Source organism: Phasianus colchicus, chromosome 6 (assembly GCF_987193195.1).
Source record: "Phasianus colchicus chromosome 6, bPhaCol1.hap1.1, whole genome shotgun sequence".
Taxonomy (NCBI): domain Eukaryota; kingdom Metazoa; phylum Chordata; class Aves; order Galliformes; family Phasianidae; genus Phasianus; species Phasianus colchicus.
In genome coordinates this window covers 15244663-15252928 of record NC_143441.1, presented here as the reverse complement: position 1 = coordinate 15252928, position 8266 = coordinate 15244663, and the positions used below count along the sequence as shown (strand labels likewise).

General features: G+C 40.4%; 1 long non-coding RNA gene across 1 annotated transcript in view; it reads right to left on the bottom strand.

The window, feature by feature from the left end:
- Positions 1-5999: 5999 nt before the first annotated feature.
- Positions 6000-8266, bottom strand: part of LOC149917447 (uncharacterized) — an 89705-nt gene continuing 87438 nt past the window's right edge. The window contains exon 4 of the long non-coding RNA XR_016467714.1: positions 6000-7671. This is a non-coding gene — a long non-coding RNA (uncharacterized LOC149917447). The remainder of the gene's footprint in view (positions 7672-8266) is intronic.

Genomic DNA, 8266 nt, shown 5'->3' with positions numbered 1-8266 from the left:
TTATCTGGGAATATCTAGAATTGCCACGAGCACAGCACATGCTCACAGTGTGTGGCAAAATTCATTTTTGGATAAGATGTGATCACAGAATCACAGATTTGTAGGGATTGGAAGGGATCTCTGGAGACCAACTGGCCCAAACCTCCCTACTAAAGTAAGCTGTCTAGGACAGGTTGCACAGGAAAGTATCCAGGTTAGTTTTGAATATCACCAGAGAAGGCAGCTCCACAACCCCTCTGGGTAGCTTGTTCCAGTGCTCTGTCAGCCTCACAGTAAAGAAGCTCTTTCTCATGTTCATTTGGGAACTTCCTATGTTCCAGTTTGTGCCCGTTACCCCTTGTTTTGTTGCTGGACATCACTGAAAAGAGCTTGGCTTCCCCTCCCAGTCTCCTCTCATCTTATCAGTCCCAGGTCCCTCAGCTGCTCCTCATAAGGGAGGTGCTCCAAGCCCCCATCATCTTTGTAGCCCTCCACTATGCTCTCTAGAAGTTCCCTGTCTTTCTCAAACTGAGGAGCCCAGAACTGGACACAATACTCCAGACATGACCTCACCAGGACCAGGAGGATTACACTCTCAGTCTGCTGGACATGTTTTTTTTAATGTACTCCTGAATACCATGGGCCTTCTTGGCCACAGAGGCACACTGCTGGTTCACAGCCCATCTGTTGTCCACCAGGACACTCAAGTCCTTTTCTGAAGAGCTTCTCTCCAACAGGTCAGTCCCTAACCTGTACTGATGCATATAGTTATTCCTCTCTGTGTGTAGGACTCTACGCTTGCCCTTGTTGAACCTTATAAGATTCCTCTTTGCCCAAGCCTCCAGCCTGTCCAGGTCTCACTGAATGGCAGTGCAGCCTTCTGGTGTGTCAACCGCTCCTTTCAGCTTTGTGTCATCAGCAAACTTGCTGAGGGTGGGCGCTATCCCTTTATTCTGATCACTGATGAAAATGTTAAACAAGATCAGACCCAGTACCACCGCCTGGAGAACACTGCTACTTACAGGCCTCCAACTAGACTTAGCTACTAGTAGCAATCCTCTGAGCACTGCCACTCAGGCAGCTCTGAATTCACCTATTTTGCAATCAAAAATGTGAACAACGGGTCTGAAGATATTTATTAGCTTCCTTGTCAACCTCCCCACAATTGGTAATTGAGGGCTATTCTACAACACAAATTTGCACTAAATTATCAAGGTTGTGTTTAATTCACACTTTTAATGATATTTCTAACTTGAAATGCTGCAGTTCCCTGCTTATTAATGTAAACGTTATTAAACACATTACTACCAGGGGTAGTTTTAAAGAGACATTCTAAACCACTGAAAAAGAAGATGTAACAAACACGATTGTGAATTAAGGCAAAGCACACCGTAACTTTAAAAAAAAAGTCCATATTTTCCCTCATTTGATAACTACCTATGTTTTGTGTACTAATGCAATAAAAAAAAATGTTTTAACACTGAAGTCTTCTCAATACATTAAAGAAAATGTTCTCGACCATTGGACTGACTCAGAAAGATTCTATAAGTATATTCTTATTTCTTATTACAAGACCAGTATCAACCAGTGGATATTTTTCTAAGTAAGCACATTACTAAACAGTTCTTCAAAAATATACTGACAGTTCTGCTTCAAAAACACACAGCATTTCTAATAGTATTGCTATTGAATTCAGTTTTACATTTTCTGAAGAGCTGCAGAATGATTTTTGGCTTGACAGCATACTTTTCCTTGCACCTTTCTTATTTAATCCTGACTCTTTTTACAAAGTCTGACTTCAAGGTACTTATACTCATTCACTCCTAAAAAGGTACATGTAGTTGCGTTTTAAAGTTCTTCTACAACTGCATAGGTGAAGTAAGATGCATTTGTACTGACAGCCAGTTTGACACACTCCTGGCATTTTTGGAGGGCTCAGTCTTCACAGTGTAATCTAAGCCATGATTAATAAAAATAAAACAGATATGCAATTGCTATGGAGTAACCATCTCACATAGGAAAGGTTGTGAGTTTGGATGTTTGTGAGTGGTGTTTGCTTAAAAATAACAATTAGTTTACTTCACTGTGAAAATAAGCCAGCACATATTTTTTTTTCAGGTAACATAAATTTTCTCAGACTTTATAATTTGGTCACCTCTGAAGGTCACCATCTGAAGTCTTGCTGACTAAAGTATCTCACTGAACTCCTATATTCAGGATACAGAGCAGATTCGTGTGTTAATTTAAAAAAAAGAAAATGATATGCATCTGGCCCCGAGCTTCAACACTTTATAATTTTGACTGTAAATGCTTTACCGACTTATGAACAGGTTTACCTTACAGATGTGAGGATGTGCAGATGCCCTCTAGTGGAGTGTTTCTGCGAACTTTCTGCAGCCATGCCCTGAAGATGTTGCCAAATAGGAGACCACCTGCCTTCCTCTGCAGTACCATGCACAACGGAGATAAAACACGGTGCAGACAGAAAGCAGAGGATGCTATATATAGCTTCAACTCCGAGTAAAGCCAGGTTGAGGCATGAGATTGAATCAGACAGCTCTTTTTCAGACATACTGCTCTTTCAAACTTAATGAAATTAAAAAATACCTCCAACTTGACCAAATGTGATGTAATCTCCAGGTCCTCAGAAAGGTGGCATTTCTCTGTGAGTCTTATTCTTCCTTGACAGTTATTTGACTTCTTTGCCTACCCATTCTCTTCCAACACTGACCTCTTTTACATGACAGGTCATTTCTTCATGAGAAGCAACCTGCAACAAGGGATGGCCATCAGCTGACAGAGTGCATTGACTCCGACAAGAACAGGGAACAAGACATTCTCTCCTGTGAAAAAGGGCCTGAAGAGAGCTTTAAACAATATCAATCAGCCAAAACATAAACAAAATGTTGGGAGCAAAAAGAAGAGAGCTGGATGGCAATTTTCCCACAGGGCTTTGTTATAGTTCAGCCCCTGGTGAGGTTATTATCTGGCTTTGTTTTCTCATATAGCAGCTGAAAATATAATAAAAGTTAAGTATGAGTGATCTACATATCTGCTCCTAGCAGTATAAAGCAGATAGTACTTTACAGTTCTAGCCACACAGGCATACCTGATTGTGTTCACCCAGTATTTAACTTGTTACCACTCTGTGATAGTGGAAAGAAGCTGAAAAATCCTACCCTCCACACTTCACCTACTGCAAGCAGGTGCCACTCACAAGAACGTGCATGTTCAGGAAGCAGATTTCCCTGCCCTTACAGAGGAATCACCTTAAGATTCCTGGAAAATATTACTATTTTAGCAACCTCAGCCAAAAAAGCAAGGACAAAAAAAATCAGTCTATCTTTGATCCTGTCACACCTCCTTGTTTCCGATAAGTGTTTCTTATCCTGTCTTGTCAATCCCAGCCATAGGAAGAACTTCTCTTGCAAGCACAGCTGTAGCAGTTAAAGAAGTTACTGCAGTTGGAGGCTCTTCAAATTAGCCTGACTCAGCTTGCATTGTGAAACAGAGGAGGACTGCTAGTGCAGCTGATTATTCAAATTCTGCACGGGGTTTTAATGAACAGATGGTGCAGTGATGTCTTATACTATATTAGGTGGCTTTGTAAGAGCACTCTTAACTATAGCCTTAGACTATAAACCTTATCACTAGCTATAACTAGATTAGATATAACTAGGTTGGCAGTTTAGATTACATTTTTTTAAACTGATGTTATTTGTTCCCAGTGTACTTGGAAGATCTAAACACTGCTCTTTTTTTTCTACCTACAATACAATCATTTCTGGAGCACTTACAGTAAATGCAAAGAGAGCTACTCACATCTGAATCCTGGATTGAGGATCAGTAGTCTGTCCATTCGGGTATAACGTTACATTATCAGTCAATCAACAATGCCATTTAAACTGGGAATGTAAAATCTTTTACAGATAACCACTAAAGGTTTGCACAGCACCTAACACAACGATTGGTGTCACTAGCATTATCAAACAATAAATACAAATTACAGAAGAAGAGACAAGTCACAAGAGTGTGTGTGAGGTACTATCAAAGCCAGAATAAGCCTCTGAGGAGCTTTTTGATGGGGAAGGCCTTAAGATCAATATAAACAATATAGGTGGATTGCAAATACTGTTTTCCTTGAAAGCAGCATCTCTTGAGAACTGAGCAAATGCTGTGTTCCTGATACCCTCAAGCCCTTAAAACCATGTCCTTGGCAATTTGGTCAGAGCATACCAAAACAAGATGAGGGAATGAGGAGAACCTACATGGATTTAAGATTTGCTCTGTCTCTTTCTGGGAATGAATCATTACAGATGACCAACACATGGAGAGGGGAGGACAAAGGCCCCTGAGGTTGTCAGACACTCAAGGAATGGTGTTATGAAAGCAGACATCTTATAAATAATTATAAAAAAAATCTGTTCCGTTCTTTCACACTGACCCCAGGTGGGCAAGCCAGCCCCTTAAAGATGGTCTTTCTCTGCTCAGTCAAAAATAGTAAGAAAATGAAGCATTTGACAAAGAATCTGCAGCATTTGCAAAATACATTTTTCAAGCCTAACCCAAAGTAGCTGCTTAATAAAGTATTTAAGTATATTATATAAGCTTCAAACCACTTGCCAGCAATTGTTATTATACAGAAAGTTCATTAGTTCTTCTACATTTTGCCATTTACAGCTATGTCTCTAGTAAGTGATTTTTGAGAAAGGATCAAGAGGGAAAACCACACCAGTGCTTATTACAGCAGGGCAAGAAGCTTTGCTGTAAACAGACTTACAACACTAGTTGTGACTGTGTTTGTATACTTCTGGTTGTGAGATCCACCTTTCATTATTTCAGTTACAATTTCAAAATTGTTCAGTAAATCTGTCTCTCTGCTATCAACAGACATCAAGGCTACTCACTACAAAAAAGGATGAGCATTCTCAGGGAGGAAAAAGGACATTCTGATCATTTGTCTGGTTGGTGTTAGTAGTACCTACTGTATTTTTTCATTTTGATATTAATTTTATAAAGGTGCTTTTTTTTCTTCTTTTCTATAAACTCCTTTTCTCTTCTGCATTCCTACACAGACTTTCTCCAGCTACCACACACACTTCTCTCATGCACTCATTGCATGTACCAGCCCTGGTGAATAGAACTGTATTCAGACCAAGAAATTCTGCCAGGTCCACACCAGGCATGCAGTGCTGCATACCATCTAGCAAATAAAAACACAGTGTTTGCAACCATGGCATGGCTTATCTAGGAGCACGAATGCAGCACTAGTTTGAGGGGAGCAGTCTGCAGGGACAAAAGTTAGGGCTATTTAACAGGAAATAGGATTTTTCCTGCTTCAGATTATGCTCTCAGGCTTTTAGACAAGACACTAGCTTCCAGAAATGCAGACAAGTTATTTTAAGCAGTTCCTATTCCTTGGTCTCCCATTGGGTATAGCTACAAGCAAGATGCAGGGTTATGAAGAGATAGCTGTGCTGCATTTAGACATGTTAACTTAGGCACCAGTAGCCATGTAAGCACAGCAGCATGCAGCTCAATGCAGGGCTAATTTGCCCTGCTGCTTGTTTAACACCAGCTTGAATAATTCCACAGTGATTTGCAGTAGCCGTACCCAATTTCAACATCAGTTTCAGCCAGCTACAGCTTTCCCTCCTGTAATTGAGTTGCATACCCTCCATGTGCACTTGCAGCTTTAATGGTTATGGGCTCTCATTTATGGTGAAACAATCTGTCTGGATGTGGAAGGGGATTAAAATTTCTGTTCTTTGGGCATTTTAGGGACTGCCAATGAGAGTGAGAAATCATCAGTATTAAGCTAATTAGCAAGTAAAACTGTTGCATAACAGTAACTCCAGCCTGTGTTTAGTTATTTGCCCCATCTGCAGTCTCCAGCCCTGAGACCAGAGGGGTTTAATTCTGCAGATTAAACCTGTGTACCACTCCAGACAAGAAATATCTGTAAGAACCATGAAAAACTGTATAGGGTTATTAAATGAAGGGAAAAAAAGAATAAGAGGTTTTTCTTTTTTTGGTCTATCAGACAAACTCAGGACCAGGGCACTGGGAAAAGCTGTGTCTGTCAGACGTTGTATGCTGTTTATGGGATTGCACTTACTGCATCCAGCCTCAGGAGTACAAGAGACTGGGAGGGAAGAGCAATACCTCCTCTAAAGGGAACGACCACTACAAAAAAAATAAAATAAAATTAAGAAGTGAAGATGACTCAGACTGAAAAGTCACAATGAAGCAGAATTCAGAAGGGCAAAGCCACCACAGAGCCCATCAAGCGAGTAATGCAACCACATGTCAGAGCCAGAGGCAACTTCACGGCCACCAGCTCAACTGACTGCCTCAGGACTCATGCAAAGAGCCAGATGCTGTGTCTGGGAATCCATCTTCCACAGGTCGGCATCAAGGTCCCAGGACTGTCATCTTGAGAAGAGGAGCAGTGAGTACAATACAGTGACATAAAGCAAAAGTTGAACTGGACTGTATTTGGTTTTGTCTGTTTTTTTGTACTGCACTGAGTTATAAATAAAACACCTGCTTTTGACATGCTTTCGCCTTGCTACATGTCTGTCTTTGCTTATAGTAAGAAAAAGAAAAGCCTTTCAACAAATATTAAGAATGGGCCCCAATTACTCTTCCCAGCACTCATTGCCTCAGGCTTGGGAGCCCAAGGAAACCATCCTCATGTTCTCCTTTGCAAAACAAACCCTCAGATCGCAGGATGATGAGGCAAACAAACCCCTCCCTGTCCTGCAATAGAGATAGGCCAGAAAAAACATAAGAAACATTTACCAAGCGTTCCGCCTTGCACTTCTTAGATAAGGCAAAGAGACTCTGAGCCATTCTTGATTTCAGTAATCAAGAACTCAGCCAATGACAATTAAAAAAATCTACCTCAAAGGCAATACCCATTCTTGGAGGCATGTTCATCTGGGAAGAACAAACTTTGAACAGTCAAGTAAAAAATGCCACGTTATTAACAACTAAAACAAAAATGTAACAAAGTGATCAATTCCAAAATCTTTGCTTGATATTTTAACAGAATCACAACTCAAAGGTGAACTCAAAGTTGACCTTACAAATGACTCAAACAGTCATGTCACCACACTTCTATTACTGCAAAGTGTACAACTCCTGAAGCATTTCCAGGGATGAAGTTTGCATTCAAAATTGGGAAATTCAGATATTTTATAGATCTGTACACCTGGTATAGGGAAACAGCTGTGTTGTGTAATCTTCAGCTATTTTTTGGGCCATTTTTACATTGGTAGGTTGGTGACAGTGACGTCTGAAGATGTGACTCAGAATTCCAGTGAAAGAAATGCAGGATATCTTGCATGAATACAGGAAACACCACATGCCTGGGATTTGGGCAAAATTTATTCATGTGCCACACCTGGGCTACAAAGATCGCTTCCTGGAACAACCTGGCTAATCGTCTTTGCATAAAGTAAAATGTTGCTTACCCATAATTACACACATAGTTTTGCTGCCTTGTGAGAACACATATGGTGTGTATATATATATAATACACCAGACTTAAAGTAGAACTGCACAAAAGGAAACTTTGGGATGATGCCCTAGAGCAGCTCCATCCAGCAGGTGGTACAACAGGCAGTGGTCTTCGCTGAGAATCCCACAGGAGGAGAGATCCTTGTGTCCAAAATAGAAATCTTCATCCTAGATGCAAGAAGTGTTTTTGCTTCAGTATCCCCATAAGAACCCCTCAAGTGACTATGAAGCAGCAGGCTGGATCAGGCTAGATCAGAGATGATGTGGCAACAGTGACAGTGCTGCCTGCTCAGTAATTCCCGGAGCTGATGTCTCAGGGTGGCAGCAAGTTGCACTGCACAGCCAGGGCTGGCTATACTATAATCTAATTTACGGAACATACTGTATGCAAGCATGTCTGAACCTGGGATCAACAACATGAGGAGAAGTCGCACAAAAAGCCTGCTGAAAGTTTAAAACAGACAATAAAGATAGAATTCACTGACGGGCTAAATATTCTGTTGTCATTAGGTGGAGTGTACATTGATTAAATAATCCATGAATTCAGTTGGGCTGTATGATTTATATTTCTTGTTAGTTGTGCCATACTGCTTAGAGTAACTGCTAATGCATTTAATTGCTGAGACACTCCTTGTGAAGACAGATACTTTCTACTATTTAGATATAATTACAAAATAACTCCAACTTTTCACAGATTCAGAAACATTAATCAGATTGTTTATGCAAAGAATTAAGATACTAAGAGCTTTTTTGTAAATAATTA